The 24,008-nt window shown below is 41.4% G+C and overlaps 1 protein-coding gene across 1 annotated transcript in view; it reads left to right on the forward strand.

The window, feature by feature from the left end:
• Nucleotides 1-24,008, forward strand: part of tmco1 (transmembrane and coiled-coil domains 1) — a 153,132-nt gene that overhangs the window by 109,973 nt on the left and 19,151 nt on the right. The window lies entirely within an intron of this gene.

Genomic DNA, 24,008 nt, shown 5'->3' on the forward strand with positions numbered 1-24,008 from the left:
TCACGGTAAGGAGAGCAGAGACACGTCCCATGTAGGCCAGACCAGGACATGACATCTGCTTCTATAAAGGTAACTGGGTCAATATATCCTGAAGTGTCATGTTTAGGGAATGCTTACCAGCCCAAACAGCAGTAGTCCATCAGACACATCAACTTCACATCAGTCCAGGTCAGTTTGTGATTCCAGGAGCTGTCTTCGACCGAAAATACATTTTTTTAGGCTAATGGATTGAATGAAATCCCGGCTTCCCAACTGGGAAACTTCTTTATCAGTTTAGTTTTGTCTTTTAACGTGCCGCGGAAAAAAAAGTCTGTAAACTTCACAGCTCGATTTACTGCCAAATGTTACTTTCCAGAAATTTTTCAACAACCGATGAAACATGTTCCAGCCCTTATAAAACAACATGGCTTCCCTCATGGGCAACTTGCTCCACGCAGCACAGACTCACACAACACAAAACCCAGAGGTCAGCTGACCTTCTGGGTGCAGTTTTAAGATCTTCATCAGCCCAGACCGCAGACCAGCCCAGAATCATGCGACACAGGCATGGGAGAATAGAATGGAGATTGTTATTCAGGTACGGACTCAAAATTGGTTTCACAAAGCAGTTGAGGATTGGTGTCTGGCTCAGTGAGCTAGGTTGCTGTGCCTGTGATTGGAAGGTTATTGGTTCAAGTCCAAGAGTTGACAGATTGATAGCGCTATTTGGCCCTTGAGCAAGACCCTGAACACCCAATTGCTTTAGCGATTGTCTGACCCTTCCTTCTCAAAAATGTACAGTGCACATCTGCTAAATATGTAAAGGAGGGGATGCTGTTTCGGCTTTAGAGCAAGGAAAACATGCAGGAAAGAGAGGCTTTGTGTCTTGGAAAGGGCAAGGCCGGGGTGTTGACTGTGCAATTCGTAATCAAGCACAGGCAAAGTGAATGAGTCAGCTTGCCACCTGACCTGGCCCCACCCTAGAATGTCTGCCAAGCGAATATCTAGATTATTTAACTTTTTTTTTTTTTGTTTCAAGAAAGTTTTCATAGGGAATTTTCGTCAGGAGCTTCACAGAGCTACGCACCAGCAAACAGCTTTAATAGGATAGTGAGTCACATGACTGCAGTAGTGCCACCGATGTGATTCACTGAGATTTATATGTGGTCCCTCAGTCAATAGAACAGAGTGCTAATGACATAAAAGTTGTGGATTCAAATCCCTATGACTACGAAAGTGTCAGATAAATGAGTCAAAATGAATAACAAAACACAAATAAAACCCAATGTTCCTTTGCACAGTAGTTTCTAGCTTATTTTCATTCAATCGCTAAGATGTTAGAACATTTAATTAGTGCCACTGCTTTGAACTTCTAAAAAGGAAAATTAATATTGCAGTATAAAATATCAAAGGGATGTTATTAAATGGCCCCCATCAGCATGCAGTACTAGCAGCTTCTTTCCCCGAGCCATTCGGGCTGCTTAATACCTAATGATCTGCGTCGGTCCCAGCCGCATTGTATCACGCGCTATTGTGGATATTCCACTTTTCTGCACTTCATTTGAACTGTCTACCTCAGTGCGTATCTGTACATCCTTCCCCGATGAGGCACTTATTTATTGCCAGAGGTGGAGACTCGAGTCACTGACTCGCAACTCGAGTGACTCGACTCTGCAAAACTGATGGAAAGACTTGGACTCAAATGGATTTGAGGGCAAATGACCTGGCAAATGACTTGGACCTTATGACTCAATAAGACTTGAGGTTATAGTCCCCCCTCTGGATACCATAATGCAAATTTTATAATTTCATTCTATAATCTCCGTTGTTTGCGCTTTCATTTGGCTGAATGCAAGGTCTCCCCGAGACAGTTTGTTGGAAATATGGACAACTTCCTGCATATATACAGACGTAAAAACTGTAGGACGCAAAAACTGTGTGAGGACAGAGTGGAGACTCTTTTTTCAACGTACTTGTGCCTATCAAGGATGTTCATCTACAACTTACTCTGCAGCAGGTTTTAATCACTAAAGGTTGAAAAAAAAACGGACATAGGTAAGGACCGAAGTTACATAACTCACAACTTGACTTGGACTTGAGTCCCAAATTTGATGACTCAACAGCAAAAATGATGGAAAGACTTGGACTCAATGGCACGTGACTGGGGACTTGACTCGGACTTGCAATGTTTTGACTCGAGACTTGACTTTGACTCGCCAAGGTGTGACTTGTTCCCATCCCTGTTTATTGCATATTTATTGTTCCAGTTCCTATACTACTGTGTCTTTTGTGATGCACTCTCTTGTCAAGTCCTCCAGTGCACCTGTGGCACAGGAATTCCACTGTCTTCCTCAGTACACATGTGGCAATAGAACTGGAAACTGGAAACTGTTGCTTCTAGCATTCTCAGATAGCACCTGGTGCTGCCTTTATCATTTATGGTTTATGGTTTGGCTTGAGCTTATAATTTGTTTATTTTATGGTAATTTATGATCAATTGCCAGTTTTGTGTTGCGGAAATCAGCAGCTATCACCCAGAGGACATGGCAACCCGGCAACCCAACTGGCCGTGAAATTGAGGTCCCTTTGTTTGGGATTTCATAGCAAAAGAAAAGCTAATATTATATCCATTTATTAAGGAATTTAACATGTTACTCAGATATCAAGACGTTTATTGTAGGGAGGAAAAGCCTCCATGTAATAAAAATGTCCCTATTAACAGTTACAATGTTGAAAGTCAACTTACCACTGCAGCAGTGATGCAGTGGTTAGCACTGTCGCCGCCTGCCTCTGGGACCAGGATTTGAGTCTTTGATGTGGTTCCATGTAAGCGGAGTTTGCGTGTTGTTGTGCGGTTTCCTCTGAGTCCTCGGGTTTTTCCCCCCGCAGTCAAAAGACATGCTGAGGTTAATTGGAGTTACCAAACTGCCTGTGTGGCTGTGCCCTGCGATGGGTTGGCGCCCCATCCTGAGTTGCTCCCTGCCCTGCTCCCGTAGCCTCTGGGATCGGCTCTGGATCCCCGCGGTTACAGATGGATGGAACTTACCACTGCAAAGTAAAACTCACCCAGAAACTGCCCTACGAGGGTGATACTGTGGCATTTTATTATATCATCCACTTGCTTAGTACTGCCTTTCACTCCTTAAAATGCCATATTTCTAGCCATTAGCTTTGTATCTACCTGAAGCCATCAAATTTAAAGACCTCTCCACAGGGCCAATTTGCTGGGTATCTTCAGGAACATAAAAGCCCAGTATCCCTGCACTACCCTACCTGCTGTCTGGATGAGACATCATTCAAGCTTTCAGATAGTTCTAGTATTTTAGCACCATTATAAGCCTGCATGGTAGCAGCACAGCAACAGACACTGTCAGTCCAACTGACCTTATAATATAATCCAGGCCGTCTTTCATTGGCAGACCTGGTTTGGGCGTATTTTTCAAAAGACATTCATAGCAGCTAAGAAACAGCTCACAGGGCTCCACTAAAAGGACTCGAGTGCTCCAACGTGGCAAAGCGTGGGCCAAGACTGTGACTGCATGCTGATGGAGGGGGAACTTCCGGTTCCTGCTTGAGGGACTCAAAAAGAGAGTTCCTGCGCATTGCACTGTTACGGCACATCAGAGGCTTCGGAGTCTATTTTAAATCAGACGCTAATACAAAACCCAAAACAGCTGAGGGTTTATGAAAAACACGTGTTTCTTCCTTCTTGTAAGAAAAAGGCTCCCACAGGACGTCCTCTGTGATACCATCTGGTGTCCCCGAGTCTCCAGGCTGACACCTGCAGCCGCAAACACAGATTCAAAATAATCCCGGGGCCTTGAGGAGTCGTAGGACCTCATGAAGAGGCAATAAGACATCCAGGTGATCTGATACATACTAGAAATCCAAGGGAACGTGGTGAAACTCATCCCATGTCCCCTTTTGTTGGAGAACCATCTGCAAATGGGATACATGCAATGTCTTAATTTTTTTTTTAACTATACTAGTTTCCACCTCTCTTCAGCATCAAGGCAATGGAAAACGCAGACAGTTTGCATATTTACTGGGGCACTGAAAGATTTATTTAGTAAATTCTAACACTGGAAATCATAATGCTTTCCATACAGCCTAGTTGCAAAATAACTGCATTCCATGCAACCTAGCAGCAAAATGCAATTAATACAAAATAAATCGAATTAGGAAAAATGTAAAATTTGACGAGAGCGTTCCCACAATCGTTCATTTTAAATACACAGGACGTAAAAGGTTGGACCTCTCATGGATTAAACACAAGAAATCTGAATTCTGACGAGCATCAACAGTTTCCACAGACCGGCAAAATTTTTCAAGACCACAAATTGCCAAGTTGGAAGCTGAAATCGCACACATCTAAACAAACGAATGAATGCTAGAATATTTGGGGGAGCGTTTGCGGTGAAGATGATCTCTCTGCTGGTTGCAGTATTTCAGTAGCAAGCAGAAATCCCTCCCCCATTAAACAGTCAGGTTGGAAAAGTGGGCTGTATGATGTATGAAAACTAGTATTCATATATAATATATTTATATTCATCTAGATGTCTTTATGGCAATGTTTATGTTTCCAATTGCCTTCATCTTCAGAGTATATTCACCTTAAAGTATAAAAATGTCTTCACTTTGACCTGCAAGAGAGCAGTCACCTTGCCATAACTTCACGGCGACTTTGAAGGCTGTCCTTGGCTTGATGTAGAAGAAGGTCTTTGCCTTCACCTAGAAGCAAGTCTTCAGCTTGGCACAGAAGGTCAGCGTTGACATTGGCGCATGTTTTATTTGGAGAATGGAACAGGGCTTCCCGCGGGTAACGGTTTTATCTGGAAAGTAAGACGATGTCGCAAAAACATAAAACTTTCAGCCAGACAAACAGGCTGCGGTGATTCAGACCTTCAGAACTCCACATGACACAACCACAAAGGGGAAAACGATCCTTCGTGTTCCAAACATCAAAACGCAACCTGTGTACAGATGCTCCCCAAAGGGTATGATATTTTGTGGGAGACAGGACACTGTATAACCCCCGAATGACATCTTTTTCTGTTTTCCTTGAGCGGTTCTCTTACCTCTAAAGCCTAATGTATAATAATAATAATAATTGCAGCAGTATCACAGCAAATCACAAACCTGAGTACTTACCTTGTGTTCATAACAAATTAGACTCGAACGATTACGTCATGACTTTCTGATAAATTGATACATTGTTGAGTTTTTTTTTTACTAGGGAAAATCTTATTTCTTTTTTGTGATCAAAAGAGAATGAAATGGAAAGAAAATAATCGAGGTGGAAAAATTGAAAAGGGAAACATTATTTCACAGACTCCAGTTGGTCGAAAGGGTTAACGTTACCCGGCTGACAGATTAAGCTGTCCACTGGAAACTAGGACACTGCTACGGCTCAGCAACACCATGCAGCTGCAGCAGCACTGCGAGAATGTCAGGAGGCAAGCGAAAGTGATGAAAACGCCAAATGGCACTAAGAGGGCATCTCTTAAATCCACAAATGCGTGGTTACTTTGCAGCCTTCATTGTCGGACAGAACGTAAAGAAGTTAATTTCTCTACTCTTTAATCAGCACGAAATAAGTGTATGAAAGCTGTTTCTTTTTTTCTTGTTGTGCGTATGGAGAAGCTGGAGCTGTGTAAACTTTGTGTTACAGCTTACAGCAAAAGGGAAATGATCCGTGAAACATCACGGGATTTATTTAACGTTTCGGTGTTCCAAAACGTGCCAGACGGCCAGCTCTATACATAACGGGCTCTCTGGCTTATTCAGGAGATGAACATAAAGCAAATGCAATTTAACAAGCTTCGATAGGGGAAATTAAAGGGAAACACTATGAAACGGCAGTAAGCTTTAAATGGAAAAACCGTAGCATTGCCAGTGTCACGTTTTAAAAGATCCCACTATCTGCCTGCTCAGGACTCCTGCTTAATGCACAAACGGTGCGCAAAGGCACTTTTGGATGAAGGACAAAGACCCCAGAGCCAAAAACCTGTCTTAATGGGGTTGTGACCGATGTCGCTCTTATCTCTCTCGCCATGGCAAACGGTCCCAGGTCCTTTGAGTCAACGAACGTCAACACATTGGTGACTCACTGATTTTTTTTTTTTTTTTTTTGGCGGAGATTCTGACTTTCCAGCAAGGCACGGTGATGGGAATAATTAAGATGAAAAATGATCTGCATGACAATATATCACAGGTATTAAGAACCAGGCTGTACCGGAGAACTTAAACGTGACAGAAGTTAAGCATGGAGACATTACACTGAATAAAGTCTCTTCACTCGTCGCACAGTTTACATCAAAGACTGTGCGATGACTCTCAAAGCCTTTAGCTGACAGTGGGGAGCTTTGTATTACCCATCTTAGAAGTCTGCGACTATAATTGCACAGTCAGCTGTTTTTGCTTTAGGGCACAACAAAAAAAGCAAGAGCATTAAATAAAAGAGTAACTTGGCAGATTCCACTTCTGTTAGCATGCGTTCCTGAATGCCAATTGTTTTTGGAAGTCACTCATTCTGTGACGACTCGTGTCTGGTGAAATACGGGCCTCGTCATTTTTACCAGCAGATGGCGACCTGGTAGTTAGCGTCAAGCACATTGGCCGTGCATGCGAAGCATTGCTAGACTTCTAAACATACTTTGAAAAATATGCAAAACATGCAACAACAACAACAAAAAAACGCAGGAGATGAGTATGGGCATGGATTTTATTTCATTCTGATGGAACCATCGTTCAATATTTAAGATTGCATAAAATTTGGACTGAATTTTTGGAGGTACGTGTCATTGAACTGACAAGCGCCCAGGTCTGGGGTCATGAAAACTTTCACTGGAATGAGACTTACGGCGAGAGCCCCACACCATCTCCCAGATTGTTTTGATCTTCCAGTGTTACCAGTATGCTTTAGATCTTGGTCCAGGAATAGTTTTTAAAAGTGGTGGAATGTTCATAAGAAAAATGCGAATGAGCCTATAGCCCTCGGGCCAAACAAACCTACAGCACGAGGGCAGTGGAACATCTAATTTGGGGATTTTCATCCTGGTCTTAAGATAAGGGCACCATCTGTCGGTGCTGCAGAGGGCGTCACGTTAGATGTGACATCTGTTAAACACAGGCAGAATAAAACAGCTATTATCATTTGCCAGACTGAAACGTTTTGAGTTTAACATTAATCTGTAAAATTCTGACCGAGCAAACCGGTCAGCGAAAAAGACGAGACGCAGAATGAATTAGCAAACACGCCAACATGCAAATTTAACACATCGAGAAATTTGCATACTTAAACTCGCCAAAAGGAAGATACAATCTCAGAATAGGAGATTTTTCTCAGGAAAGTGAGAAAGCATAACAACGTAAATGACAGCTAGTATGATTATCAACTAATATAATCATGGACTTTTTTTCATACACTTAATTCACAACAGTACAGAACCTACGCCGCATGCAGAAGGTATTTACAGCACATCAGTTTTTTCCACATTTTATGTTACAGCATTATTCCAAAATGGATTCAATTAATTTTTCTCCTCCAAATTCTACACACAACACCCTATAATGACAACGTGAAAAAACAGTGTACTTGAGATTTACGCAAATTTATTACAAATAAAAAACTGCAAAATCGCATGTACATTCACAGCCTTTGCTCAATACTTTGTTGATGCACCTTTGGCCGCAGTTACAGCCTCAAGTCTTTTTGAATATAATGCCACGAGCTCGGACACCTATCATCGGGCAGTTTTGTCTTCTTTCCTCTCTGCAGCACCTCTCAAGCTCCATCACGCTGGATTGAGAGATGCCTTCCCATGTTTAATTCCCAATGTTAAATCCTCAGTCGTCTGCAAAATTTACTCAACGCAGCCTTTCATTATGATCCAGGGAACCCAGCCATTGTTTACACCCAGAACCACTAGTCCAATTTGTGCCTCAAAGATAAATACAGCAGCCCATAGTCACATACAATTTGTCCCCCTTCCAGTACCAGAGCACAAGAATAGAAAAGGAGAACGGGCACGGCACAGATTATTAAATAATCACTGGAGTTCTATGCATATTGTAAATTCAAACAATGCTGGAATGAAACTCAAGGAAAAATATAATGATCTCCATACTTCACTGTAAAAACAGGAGTCAGAATAATTGCATCGCTTTGTCAAAACAAAGCAAGAGGCCACATGGCCATAGCTGGCTATGGGACCAACTCAAAGAAAGTGATGAATAAGGAAGAGAGAAGCCGATTCACAGCCACGTTTACGGATAAATGACATACAGTAGGCACTGCATGAAGAGAGGTCTGTACCAAATAGCGTTAGAAAATGTGACAAACCTCTAGGACCCGGATCATGTGAAGGCTGTTAAAAAACGCCTCAGAATCTGAATACAAAACCTGGAAAGATCTATGCGAGATGAAACCTGACTTCTTCATCATTTCCTCGCCACACACAAGAATCCTGTGTCACTCCAAGATCAGCAACTGTCACTGAGGCAGTGGAGCGCAGTGTTACTGAAGAATGTTCTGACACCGCAGTGGCCTATTTGTGTCTCTGAAGACCTGCGAGATCTTCGTGGGACTGTCCCTGATGCTCTCTGTGCGCAGCTCTGTACTCCTGCAATGTTTGCTGGACGGCCCTGATAGACATTGCAGGTTTAGTCCGTGTATCTGCACACACCAGCCAAACACATTGTTCTGGAATTTTAGTATTTTTTCCATTTTTTTTTCATACTTGAACCAAGGATAGTTAAACTCTCACTGGGAACTTTATTAGATACACCTGGGTTATACCAGAAAGGACCCACCGTTGCACCCAGAATTGCTTTATGGGGACACAACTTCTGCGTTTGGCGACATTATTCTGTTCACCTCTGATCTGCTCAGCTGTTATTATTGCACTTGCGACCTCTAATGAATCTCCTCTGATTTCACTCGTTAACAAGCTGTTTTGGCTACAGAAATACCACTGACTGCGCGCTTTTTATTTATCTTCCCATTCTCTGTAAATTCTAGACACAGCTCAGCATGCAAATCGCAGCATGATATCTGTTTGGGAGATGAATCAACACATATGGCTCCAACATTCATACCATGTTCAAATTCATTTACGCTATATGGACGAAAATATTGGGACACCTGGCCATTATACCTACAGGAACCTTTATGACATCCCATTCTAAATCCATAGGCAGCTATATGGAGTTTGTCCGCCAATTCCAGCTATAACAGCTGCCACTCTTCTGGGAAGGCTTTCCACAAGATTTTGGAGACTATCTGTGGGAATTTTTCCCCATTCGTCCAGAAGTGTATTTGTGAGGTTAAGCTCTGATGCTCGCAATCTCTGTTCTAGTTCATCCTAGAAGTGTTCGGTGGAGTTGAGGTGAGGGTTCTGTGTGGGCCAGTCAAGTTCATCCACAACAGATTAATCCAGCCATATCTTTATGGACCTTGCTTTGTGCACTGGGGCACAGTCATGCAGGAACAGAAAAGATCCTTCCCCAAACTGTCCCTACAAAGGTAGAAGCAGAGGATTGTCCAAAATGTCTTGATATGCTGAAGCAATAAGAGATCCCCTCACCAGAACTCAGAGACCCAGTCCCTAAAAAATAACCCCATACCATTATCCCTCCTCCACCAAACTTTACAGTTGGCACAATCCAGTCAGGCAGGTAACGTTCTCCTGGCATGGCTGAGTTTCTGTTGTTCCTAAACACTTCCACTTTGTAAAAATATCACTTACAGTTGACCATGGAATATCTAGCAGGGGAGAAATTTCACCCAACTGGCTTATTGCGAAGGTGGCATCCTATGAGAGCACCTCGCTTGAATTCACTGAGCTCTTCAGAACAAACCTGACTGCATGGCTAGGTGCTTGATTTTATACACCTGTGACAATGGGTATGAAAGAAACACCTGAATTCTACGACTGGAGTGTGTCCCAATATTTTTGTTCATATAGTGTAGATCCATTGTCTTGGCCATTGTCATTCTTAGATGCACAGCATAGGAGATTCTGCACCCTCTTTAGGGGGCTTCAGCCATCCAATTTTATGTTTCAGCCCCCCCTGAAAAAAATGGCATCCTATATTCTTCAGATTGAAAGTGGCGGCAACCTTACTGAGGGCTGAGCACCCCATGGGTCAAATCCTAGAATCTCCCCCTGCCACTCAGTAAGTGCACCACTTGAACTGATCTTGTAGGTTGTATATACTCACCTGCAGCCAAGTGATTGACTGTTTTGAGGGTCAGACCGTTTACAATAGCAAGCATGAGGCCACTGAGTGCACTTATTGTTTTGGTCGGAGAGGATATATGCGAGACAGCAGAGCATTTTATGTGCGGAGTGTAATTCTCAAAGGCAGTGCGACCATCTGAGGAGCAGCTGCCCGTCCCGTTGAGATGTTTATGATGTGCAGGTTTTGGCCCTAGTGCTTCTGTGAAATTAGTCCTTTGCTTTTTCTATTAGGCCAGACACCGTAGTTAACCTGTGAGGAGGTCGTTTTACAAATTTTCATCTGATTATTAAAGATCAACACCTTTCCTCTGTCCCTTCACCTCCTTCTGTGATTTATTCAAAAAAGACCTGGATTCCTGGCCCTTGGTGCTGCTGCTTAACACACTTTAGCCTGCAGTGTGGTGTCAACGAATTAACGAATGCGGATAAAGTATGATAAACTAGCAGCTTATGCAAGTAGTTTAGTAAGTAAGTAGTTTATTCATATAGCACCTTTCATGAGCAAGTATCATAAAATGCTTCAGAGGAAATAAAACTAAGATATTCAAACATCAGTAAAAAGCCTGTCTGTACATGAAGGTTTTCAGATGCCGTTCAGATGCTGCTGGCTGGTCTGTGGTCCCTGGGCAGGCTGTTCCACAGCAAAATCAAGAAGACTCTGATCAGAAGACAGGAGTGACCCATTTGGGGTCAAAAGATCCCAGATATAAGGGGTGCCTGATTGTCAAGATTCTTAAGTAAATTAAAGAATCTTAAAATCTATCCTTACCGGGAGCCATTGTAGGAAAGTCAGAATAGGAGAGAAAAGGGGTGTTTAAATTCATCTGATGTTACTCCGGAGCAGAAGCAGCAACTTTATATCTGAATATGTAAAAAAAAAAAATATTTAAATAACAATCATAATGAGAATAAAGTTATTTTGAGTAAGTTCTCACCTTAGGTCTAAGCTTTCTATATGCACCCATAATTTGCGGTAGCTATGCAAATTAACAAGTGATAAACCTTATTATTGTATGTGGGACGTTTTATGAATTTATTCTTATGAATTAATTTTGTGAATTTATGTCGGGTACTTTTATGAATTAGGGATGATTAAAAGAGATCTGCAGGTAGTAAATCTGACTGAAGGAGATTAATTTCGGAGCATTTCAATTCTTTCAGCTCTGTCGGGCGTGTGCTGGGCAAGTAAAAAGCTGTGCAATGGATACCGAGGGCGAGGAGCAGGGGTGGAAAGAGTGGCGGAAGGTGCTTTTATTCTGAAATCTGCATTGGGACAATGCTCTAATGCCTTTGAGAGCCTCATTCGCCTAATGGATGGCGTGAGCTGTCACCTGCTTATCCCCAGGCTTGTGCTGTATTTTCATGGCTGAGCGGTGGCTGGGTCACGGGGAGGGTGGGGGATTTTGGTATGGGTAAAACGTCACACTTGGGCTGGCTGGATTATTCCACCCGCCTGCCAATTTAATTCCCCCGAAGGCTGTTGAACCCTGGGAAGCTTGCCCATATCACAGTGCTGCAACACCCTGTCTAAATTGAAAGGTGAGACACATTAAGACCTGCTTCCCCCATATCAACCTAGTTGCTGCTGCCCTCTATTGGTCATATGAAAGTACACATGAGCAGTTTTTGTTCCTCTCCGCCTATTTCTTATGGAGTTCAACAGAAAGAGAATACAAGCTAATTAAAGCCAATTAAAGTCTGCTGACTGTCATTTCTCACTTTTCACTTTGCTTATGTCTGAGCAACCACCCATGTCTTCACTTCGATTGGCCGTTTTCTGAGCTATATGTGAGCGATCCTTATATGTGAGCGATCCTTATATGTGAGTGATCTTTCTGTGTTCTGTGTTGATAGTTCTGTGTGAGCGATCTTGAATATGAATATGATTAAGCTGATTTCACATTTCCAGGTACAGTCTCTTGCTACTTCCAACATGAAAAGGCTTTTATAATTAAGCACCTCAATATTGTCTCTATTAATAATTAAAAGAAGATTACTAACGCTGTATCAAACCTACCGAGGGGGACATAGCCACCACCTCTCCCCAATTAGTGAATTGCATGGATGGGGACACCACAAAATGCAATTGCAGAGGTGATTCTAAAATTACATGCCCCCTTGGAAACCCATGGCTGAGATTATGGCGTTAAATTAGTGCCAAAAGTCGCGCACTGGTTTTGCATTTTTCAATTTTTTTGTTAGCTGTGCACAACATATCAGAAGAATACATTACAATTAAATTAGTTAAGAAATAACAGATTGCGTATATACAATATTAAGGTGATAACAACAACCCTCACTGTCTCTAGGTGCTGGTTCAGACAGGGCATTCTGCAGCAGGGACACCACCCGTCGTGCAGCATCCTGCAAATCTCCCTATCACAACAGCTCACACAACAGAATAACATTAGTGTATGATTCAGTAGGGCTAGTCCAGGTCTGGAAAGTAGTTGGGCCAGATTTTCAAACCAAGAAATTTAGCTGGGCCAGACATTTTCAGCGGCCCAGTAAGCAGCAGGTAATGGCATTTTAAACAAACACAAATCAAGGTACATTATTTTAAAAAGCTACAATTGAACAGAATCTGAGAGCAATATTTTTTTTCCACTTCTGAAATAAGAAAAATATTTTGGTCGTATCTGACCTAGACACACCTCAAAGTGCATAAAAAGAAAAAAAATGTCTATTAGATGGTAAACTGCCAGACATAAAGAAAAAGGGAAAAATCGGCAACATGGACAGACAGGTAGACGAGCTGTCTGAATAAGCAGCTGCAAGTATAAAACAATAAATGAAGCAGGTATGTGGTGGGCAGTGTTACAGCGTCCTTAATATGGTCAGTACAGAAAAGGCATGTCATTATCTTATGTATATACTACCTCCAGTTACTTAATGCCTAACTTTAATACATTGATTGATTTATTCACTGCTGTAGCCTGTGTCAACTTTCCTTTCAGACAGATGTAAAGTCCTTTCTGTTTTTGTTCTGTGGAGTTTTTTTTGAACAGCATATGGCTGAATTCTGTTAAACCTCAGACTAAAGAAAATTGTGTTAATTGAAAAGCAAATATCAAAAACTCAGTCCGCAGGAATGTTTTTCAGAAGATTTCTGTGGACTTTTGGAAATTTCACGAAATTCCATCGCTCGATTACATAAACACTGAGTGAGATTTCATTCTCATTACTGCAACGTATGAAGAGGATTATGACTTATTACTTTAGGTTATCGGAATGAGTGAGTTTTGGAAATTTGCTCTTCAATCGATAACTGAAGCAGTGCTGTGAATGCAGAGGTTATATACGTCGCATATCAACAGAACTGTATGTTTATGTCTTGTCTTAATTATTTTGATTAAATGTCTGACTATTCCCAATATGTGTGAACATACTTGGCCAAATAAAGCTGATTCTGATTCAGTCAGAGGGTAATCGTCGGTGTGCTGTACTATCGCGGTGACCCACACAGAGAGCTTAGGACCATGATTTCAGTGTGCGCTTGTGTGAGGGGACAGGCAGGGCCTGCAGGGCCAGTTCAAAGGCATAGTGCGAGGCGCCCAGAAGGGGGCGCGGTCTGGGCGGAGTCAGCTAAAGAAGAAAAAGGCCTGACCTTTTTCTGGATGCTGTGGACTGTGTTTGTGTGTGAGCTGCAGCTGCATGTTCCTTACATTTTTTTTATCAAAACCAGCACCGTGAGGTTTGGCCTGGACTGGGTCCTGTCCTGTACGGTTGCTGGCATGTTGAATGATGGTCAGCCCGTGTTCTGTTGAATCCCACAGAAAGGAAATGGGAATCTCATTTGGATCGGATGCTGACAGTTGAATAAAAAACTCATGTCTGTGTGTTATGAAAGAATATCAATAAATGTTTCCGAAAGGGGATGATTCATTTGGTAATTATTTACGGCTTATGTTATGGCTGCCAATTTACAGTCTTTACTGAAGTCTGACTTCTTTCGAGTCACCTTTAATATAGATTGGACACTCTCTATGCAATGTGCAATACTTATATAGATGGTAAATGTTTACCTGCTTGCACAGATGGTTGATTAGGTAATTAGTGTAAGTATGTGTGTGTGGTTGTGTGTGTGTCCAATCGCATGTATGTCCAAGGTCCATAGTAAAAAATATACACTGATCAAGAGATGCCCGAAAGTGGATGAAAGAGGACATTAGTGGGGGTATCACTTAGTGTAACGGGTGCAGGAAAATGAGCAGGACTGCAAGCCATATAATGACCCACTGTCCTCATCTAGCTCTTAATATAATACGCATACAGTGATGTATCTACAATGGACAGCTACTATAAGCAGATAGCACAGCACAGGTGCTTAATCTGTATGCTATTTCCATCCATCCATCGTCCAAACCGCTTATCCTACTGGGTCGCGGGGGGTCCGGAGCCTATCCCGGAATCAATGGGCACGAGGCAGGGAACAACCCTGGATGGGGGGGCCAGCCCATCGCAGCTCACACTCACACACCATTCACTCACACATGCACACCTATGGGCAATTTAGCAAGTCCAATCCGCCTCAGCATGTTTTTGGACTGTGGGGGGAAACCGGAGTACCCGGAGGAAACCCCACGACGACATGGGGAGAACATGCAAACTCCGCACACATGTAACCCAGCCGCAGACTCGAACCCGGGTCCCAGAGGTGTGAGGCAACAGTGCTAACCACTGCTCCACCATGCCGGCCCCTGTATGCTATTTCATTCTATAAAAAGAAACTTACTGTACTGTACAATAAAGTATTTCACCACTGCTTCTTCCTCAGCTCCCACTGTTTGCTATCACATGCATCTTTTGATTTCTTAGTGCAATCTGTGCTTTATTTTTTTCGTGAAATGTAAGTGCAGTATCTGTTAATTAAGTGCCGTGGTTTAATATGTACATTATTATTTCAGTACTGTGTATACTGTCCTTAATGTCTTGCCTCTCGTATAACTTGAGATACGCCAAAATTGATATGCAACAAGTGGTCCTGGTTCCAAATGCGGAAGTCGATGGATACCTGTATTTTATATGCTGTAGTGTGCTGGGTGTCAGACATTGCAATGCACCTTCCTTTGATTTTGACCCGTTAGATCAGAGGGAGGTAATCTTATCCAGAAAGGGCCGCTGTGTATCATGGTTTTCACTGCAACTTTCTGAACAGCGAACCTAACGGTTATCCCAATACCTTGATCTTGCTAGCATATTTAAATGTGTACCTATTCAGGAATAGAGTGGTGAAGGCATTCAGAGGAGGACTGATGATTATCAAAGGGAACAAAGGGGCTGGGTACTTGTCAGTATCCAGTAGAACCACCAGACTCCTACACTGAATGGTTCTGGATGTGGCACAGACGTTAATCCCTCTGTATTAGGGGATCCGTCTCCAGTTTGTACTCTTCCAGTTAATAGATAGATTTTCAGACAGATTTTCGCCCTAGTCCAGTACTCATTGACAGCCTAATGCACCGTGTTTCAGTTTCTCTTGATAGCCAATACATGTCACAGGATGTACATTACTCTGATGGGCAGGCCCTCTTACATATGATGGAAACACTACAACAACTTAAGAATAAGGGTCAGAAGAGTGACATACATATAATGAGTGTGTAGCTCAGCAGACTAAGACTCTGTGGCTGTGATCAGAAGGTTGACGGTTCGTGCTCGGAATTGGCAGAATAGCCACATGTCCACAGGCTTTTGAACAAGACCTGAACACCCTGGGGGCCTCAAGGTAGCAGTCTCTTCACTGTGACCCCCAAGCTTGTTCTTGCCTTTATGGAGAGTAAGATGGGGCAAATTATTAATCCCATGGGGTCTCAGCAGAATTACAAAGCAGTACAAGGAAAATAGTTGTTAATTTTACATACTACCTTCTGCTGGCCTTATGAGAATATTCAGATTATCATTTTTCCCCATAATTGCAATTTTAACATTAAATTGATGATTTTCCCACGGTCCTGTGGCCGTTTTATATGGTAATTATTGATGAAAACTTTTTTGGAAAGTGAAACAATATTAAAATAGCTTTATTGTGTTAAAAAAACTGTTTTTGTTTAGCAAAATAATGTTTTTCACTTTTTATACTGCCGTCTTGTGGCAAATTTAAGTACTGCAGTTTGAAAATAATTAAATGATTTTTTGCCGAAATTGCAATACCTACTTTTGGCCACGAGATGGCAGCAAGAAAATAGAAAAATAATTTTCCCACGGTCTACTAGCAGCTTTGTGTGGTAATTGTTTGTATTAAAAATACATTGGACCAAGCCAAATTATTTTAATGAAGAATTAATATCTAAAAGCTGCTAGTAGACCGTGGGAAAATAATTTTTCTATTTTCTTGCTGCCATCTCGTGGCCAAAAATAGGTACTGCAGTTTGAAAACAAATGATTTCTTGCCGAAATTGCAATACCTACTTTTGGCCACGAGATGGCAGCAAGAAAATAGAAAAATAATTTTCCCACGGTCTACTAGCAGCTTTGTGTGGTAATTGTTTGTATTTAAAATACATTGGACCAAGCCAAATTATTTTAATGAAGAATTAACATCTAAAAGCTGCTAGTAGACCGTGGGAAAATTATTTTTAACTTTTCTTGCTGCCATCTCGTGGCCAAAAATAGGTACTGCAGTTTGAAAACAAATGATTTCTTGCCGAAATTGCAATACCTACTTTTCGCCACGAGATGGCAGCAAGAAAATAGAAAAATAATTTTCCCACGGTCTACTAGCAGCTTTGTGTGGTAATTGTTTGTATTAAAAATACATTGGACCAAGCCTAATTATTTTAATGAAGAATTAACATTAAAAAGCTGCTAGTAGACCGTGGGAAAATAATTTTTTACTTTTCTTGCTGCCATCTCGTGGCCAAAAATAGGTACTGCAGTTTGAAAACAAATGATTTCTTGCCGAAATTGCAATACCTACTTTTCGCCACGAGATGGCAGCAAGAAAAGTAAAAAATTATTTTCCCACGGTCTACTAGCAGCTTTTAGATGTTAATTCTTCATTAAAATAATTAGGCTTGGTCCAATGTATTTTTAATACAAACAATTACCACACAAAGCTGCTAGTAGACCGTGGGAAAATTATTTTTCTATTTTCTTGCTGCCATCTCGTGGCCAAAAGTAGGTATTGCAATTTCGGTAAGAAATCATTTGTTTTCAAACTGCAGTACCTATTTTTGGCCACGAGATGGCAGCAAGAAAAGTAAAAAATTATTTTCCCACGGTCTACTAGCAGCTTTTTAATGTTAATTCTTCATTAAAATAATTAGGCTTGGTCCAATGTATTTTTAATACAAACAATTACCACACAAAGCTGCTAGTAAACCGTGGGAAAATTATTTTTCTATTTTCTTGCTGCCATCTCGTGGCCTAAAGTAGGTATTGCAATTTCGGTAAGAAATCATTTGTTTTCAAACTGCAGTACCTATTTTTGGCCACGAGATGGCAGCAAGAAAAGTAAAAAATTATTTTCCCACGGTCTACTAGCAGCTTTTTAATGTTAATTCTTCATTAAAATAATTAGGCTTGGTCCAATGTATTTTTAATACAAACAATTACCACACAAAGCTGCTAGTAGACCGTGGGAAAATTATTTTTTACTTTTCTTGCTGCCATCTCGTGGCCAAAAGTAGGTATTGCAATTTCGGCAAGAAATCATTTGTTTTCAAACTGCAGTACCTATTTTTGGCCACGAGATGGCAGCAAGAAAAGTTAAAAATAATTTTCCCACGGTCTACTAGCAGCTTTTAGATGTTAATTCTTCATTAAAATAATTTGGCTTGGTCCAATGTATTTTTAATACAAACAATTACCACACAAAGCTGCTAGTAGACCGTGGGAAAATTATTTTTCTATTTTCTTGCTGCCATCTCGTGGCCAAAAGTAGGTATTGCAATTTCAGCAAGAAATCATTTAATTATTTTCAAACTGCAGTACTTAAATTTGCCACAAGACGGCAGTATAAAAAGTGAAAAAACATTATTTTACTAAACAAAAACAGTTTTTTTAACGCAATAAAGCAATTTTAATATTGTTTCACTTTCCAAAAAAGTTTTCATCAATAATTACCATATAAAACGGCCACAGGACCGTGGGAAAATCATCAATTTAATGTTAAAATTGCAATTATGGGGAAAAATAATAATCTGAATATTCTCATAAGGCCAGCAGAAGGTAGTATGTAAAATTAACAACTATTTTCCTTGTACTGGTTTGTAATTCTGCTGAGACCCCATGGGATTAATAATTTGCCCCATCTTACTCTCCATAAAGGCAAGAACAAGCTTGGGGGTCACAGTGAAGAGACTGCTACCTTGAGGCCCCCAGGGTTTTCAGGTCTTGTTCAAAAGCCTGTGGACATGTGGCTATTCTGCCAATTCCGAGCACGAACCGTCGACCTTCTGATCACAGCCACAGAGTCTTAGTCTGCTGAGCTACACACTCATTATATGTATGTCACTCTTCTGACCCTTATTCTTAAGTTGTTGTAGTGTTTCCATCATATGTAAGAGGGCCTGCCCATCAGAGTAATGTACATCCTGTGACATGTATTGGCTATCAAGAGAAACTGAAACACGGTGCATTAGGCTGTCAATGAGTACTGGACTAGGGCGAAAATCTGTCTGAAAATCTATCTATTAACTGGAAGAGTACAAACTGGAGACGGATCCCCTAATACAGAGGGATTAACGTCTGTGCCACATCCAGAACCATTCAGTGTAGGAGTCTGGTGGTTCTACTGGATACTGACAAGTACCCAGCCCTTTGTTCCCTTTGATAATCATCAGTCCTCCTCTGAATGCCTTCACCACTCTATTCCTGAATAGGTACACATTTAAATATGCTAGCAAGATCAAGGTATTGGGATAACCGTTAGGTTCGCCGTTCAGAGAGTTGCAGTGAAAACCATGATACACAGCGGCTCTTTCTGGATAAGATTACCTCCCTCTGATCTAACGGGTCAAAATCAAAGGAAGGTGCATTGCAATGTCTGACACCCAGCACACTACAGCATATAAAATACAGGTATCCATCGACTTCCGCCTTTGGAACCAGGACCACTTGTTGCATGTCAATTTTGGCGTATCTCAAGTTATACGAGAGGCAAGACATTAAGGACAGTATACACAGTACTGAAATAATAATGTACATATTAAACCACGGCACTTAATTATAGATACTGCACTTACATTTCACGAAAAAAATAAAGCACAGATTGCACTAAGAAATCCAAAGATGCATGTGATAGCAAACAGTGGGAGCTGAGGAAGAAGCAGTGGTGAAATACTTTATTGTACAGTACAGTAAGTTTCTTTTTATAGAATGAAATAGCATACAAGGGGCGGCATGGTGGTGCGGTGGTTAGCACTGTTGCCTCACACCTCTGGGACCCAGGTTCGAATCTCCGCCTGGGTCACATGTGTGTGGAGTTTGCATGTTCTTCCCATGTCGTCGTGGGGTTTCCTCCTGGTACTCCGGTTTCCCCCTACAGTCCAAAAACATGCTGAGGCTGATTGGAGTCGCTAAGTTTCCAGTAGGTGTGCATATGTGAGTGAATGGTGTGTGAGTGTGAGCTGCGATGAGCTGGCCCCCCATCCAGGGTTGTTCCCTGCCTCGTACCCATTGATTCCGGGATAGGCTCCGGACCCCCTGCGACCCAGTAGGATAAGCGGTTTGGACGATGTATGGATGGATGGATGGATAAGTATTGCACATTGCATAGAGAGTGTCCAATCTATATTAAAGGTGACTCGAAAGAAGTCAGACTTCAGTAAAGACTGTAAATTGGCAGCCATAACATAAGCCGTAAATAATTACCAAATGAATCATCCCCTTTCGGAAACATTTATTGATATTCTTTCATAACACACAGACATGAGTTTTTTTATTCAACTGTCAGCATCTGATCCAAATGAGATTCCCATTTCCTTTCTGTGGGATTCAACAGAACACGGGCTGGCCATCAGTCAACATGCCAGCAACCGTACAGGACAGGACCCAGTCCAGGCCAAACCTCACGGTGCTGGTTTTGATAAAAAAAATGTAAGGAACATGCAGCTGCAGCTCACACACAAACACAGTCCACAGCATCCAGAAAAAGGTCAGGCCTTTTTCTTCTTTAGTTGACTCCGCCCAGACCGAGCCCCCTTCTGGGCGCCTCGCACTATGCCTTTGAACTGGCCCTGCAGCTTGGCCCGTTTCCTGTTTCCCAATGTAAATGATATTTTGAATCGAAACGATATTTATTACTATTGTTTAGATTAAATATATAACTGTTTAATGATTGAATATAACTTGATATTGTTGTTTGTGTTGTTTAGTTTGAAGTTCTAGTTTCTGTCTTTATCTGCTTTCATTTCAGTAGGCAGCTGGTTCATCCCAGGCTCAGGGTCTCTCTGCTCTTCATCAAACCCACACCCCCAGTTTGGGAGTACCCTCTCCTTCTCCTCCCCCCACGGCTGTGACCGTTACTCCTCCTTGAGGAGTAACCGCTCCGCACCCTATCCCAGCCCCTATACCCACAGGAGTGCATCACCCAGTGAGCAGCCGCCCTGCCTGTCCCCTCACACAAGCGCACACTGAAATCATGGTCCTAAGCTCTCTGTGCGGGTCACCGCGATAGTACAGCACACCGACGATTACCCTCTGACTGAATCAGAATCATCTTTATTTGGCCAAGTATGTTCACACATATTGGGAATAGTCAGACATTTAATCAAAATAATTAAGACAAGACATAAACATACAGTTCTGTTGATATGCGACGTATATAACCTCTGCATTCACAGCACTGTTTCAGTTATCGATTGAAGAGCAAATTTCCAAAACTCACTCATTCCGATAACCTAAAGTAATAAGTCATAATCCTCTTCATACGTTGCAGTAATGAGAATGAAATCTCACTCAGTGTTTATGTAATCGAGCGATGGAATTTCGTGAAATTTCCAAAAGTCCACAGAAATCTTCTGAAAAACATTCCTGCGGACTGAGTTTTTGATATTTGCTTTTCAATTAACACAATTTTCTTCAATCTGAGGTTTAACAGAATTCAGCCATATGCTGTTCAAAAAAAACTCCACAGAACAAAAACAGAAAGGACTTTACATCTGTCTGAAAGGAAAGTTGACACAGGCTACAGCAGTGAATAAATCAATCAATGTATTAAAGTTAGGCATTAAGTAACTGGAGGTAGTATATACATAAGATAATGACATGCCTTTTCTGTATTGACCATATTAAGGACGCTGTAACACTGCCCACCACATACCTGCTTCATTTATTGTTTTATACTTGCAGCTGCTTATTCAGACAGCTCGTCTACCTGTCTGTCCATGTTGCCGTGCCATGACAACTGGTCCAGCCTACAGGTGCCGTCCCATTCCGGCATGTTACCCATGAGTCATAGCGGCACCTCCGGGAGCAGCTCCAGGTGAGCCCGGATGATGATAAGCGGATGATGATTATAGCCGATTTTTCCCTTTTTCTTTATGTCTGGCAGTTTACCATCTAATAGACATTTTTTTTCTTTTTATGCACTTTGAGGTGTGTCTAGGTCAGATACGACCAAAATATTTTTCTTATTTCAGAAGTGGAAAAAAAATATTGCTCTCAGATTCTGTTCAGTTGTAGCTTTTTAAAATAATGTACCTTGATTTGTGTTTGTTTAAAATGCCATTACCTGCTGCTTACTGGGCCGCTGAAAATGTCTGGCCCAGCTAAATTTCTTGGTTTGAAAATCTGGCCCAACTACTTTCCAGACCTGGACTAGCCCGACTGAATCATACACTAATGTTATTCTGTTGTGTGGGCTGTTGTGATAGGGAGATTTGCAGGATGCTGCACGACGGGTGGTGTCCCTGCTGCAGAATGCCCTGTCCGAACCAGCACCTAGAGACAGTGAGGGTTGTTGTTATCACCTTAATATTGTATATACGCAATCTGTTATTTCTTAACTAATTTAATTGTAATGTATTCTTCTGATATGTTGTGCACAGCTAACAAAAAAGAGAAAAATGCAAAACCAAAGGAAGGCTTTCTTTTCTCTTAAAAGTCTTTTTTCTAAACCAACTGAGAGTCAGTTAGAGGGGTGTTCATTATCAGTATTGTTGCTGGCATTTCTGAGAATGTGCCAATTTTAGTCAAGTGGCTACTTTCCAAATGCAGTCCCTGGCCAAAATGAAGAAAGCCATTAAGTTGGGTTAAAACAAAGTTCATGAAGACTACATGATAATATTAAGCACTGACATAACAAACAACATTTTTACATGCAAAATATACAGGAAATATACACTGCAACAGGCTAGGCTAGACAAACAACCAAATACACTTGCAAGCCTGACCACTTTAGACCCCAGATTAGAAAATTGGTGAATGAGCATATGATGCCCATGGAATCAACCCTATGCATGGAGGCTGCAACTTCTCCACCGAACCCTGTAGCCCATTGACTGCAGCCTCCCTCTGACCATCCTGTAGCCTGCATTTGGTAGATCATTCTTGACAGAAGAAACCAAATTGTCAAGTTCCTCATCACTGATGGAATTATATGTGTCCCCAACACAGAGCTCATACTCTTTCCTTCTTCTTAAGATTGTTCTTCTTGAAACACCCATCAGTGTGGCTATGCAAGGCACAGGAAGTTGAGTATGGAGCATTTCTTTCAAACGTTGTTCTTCAATCAAAATCTTGGGTCGTCCATTGGTGGCAGTGACTTCCTTTGTGACACATGGGGCTGGACATTCCAGATGTGCCCTCACAAGGTCGAAGAGCTCTTGCAAAGCCAGGGTGATAGCAGGAGGTACTTCAATGTGATTAGACAGGGCCTGCAGAAGATACAGCTCCTGATGACAAAGGAACTCCAGGTAATCCAAATTTAGTGGAGTCGCGTTGAATCCCATTTCTATTTTATGCAGAAGACTTTCGAGAAGGTGGTATCTGAGCTGTTCACAGAACAAATTATAGTTAATGAGGTGTCAAGATCTTGTCTCTGATCCATACACTAGGCCTACCATTCAAAAGTTTTCATTATGAAAATGAAATGTTTTTGTTCTGTGAGGTGCTTGTTCATGTATGATAGTGTAGTGGCTGCTCTGTTTGATCGTGGTAAACCTTTTCACAAACAATACAAGTGAAGAAGTATGACATTAGATCTAAGGACCAGAGTCAAATAAAATTAAATAAAATCCATCAAAAACACTTACTCAGTGGAGATTCCAATGTAGCAGGCAGACAACTTTATGTATTTAGCAGCTACAAGGACAAAAGATATTAAAAACCTCTCCATTCTAATGCTAATTTAATAAACATTAACAGATAGCACTTAAGGTGGTTTCGCCTATAGTCTGCTAACACTAACCCGAGAACTAATATCTGAGGAGCGCTCTTCCCAGGATTTGAACTTATTAAATTAGCTTTGAGATGTTGTATTAAGAAATGTTATTCACAATGCAATTTACCGTACATTGGCCCATTCTTTTATATACGGTAATACGAAGCGAGAAATTCCCAAATTATGATAGCAGACTGTGAACAAATAATATTGCACGAGATACCAGCTAGACCGCATTGAATTTCAAGCTCTGCATTAATTAAGACACACACGATTCTAATCCTTAACGTGGAATATGAAAACAGAATCTCTAAAAGATGTGAACTCAGTGTAAGACTTCATGAACTCAGTGTCCGACATCATGACAGTGTGAATCCCACATCCATTGGTCAATTATCTTCATCTTCTACAAAAGCCAATCGTAGTCAATATTTAAAAAAAAAATCAATCAAAGAAGC

Source organism: Brienomyrus brachyistius, chromosome 15 (genome assembly GCF_023856365.1).
Source record: "Brienomyrus brachyistius isolate T26 chromosome 15, BBRACH_0.4, whole genome shotgun sequence".
In the NCBI taxonomy this organism is placed as follows: domain Eukaryota; kingdom Metazoa; phylum Chordata; class Actinopteri; order Osteoglossiformes; family Mormyridae; genus Brienomyrus; species Brienomyrus brachyistius.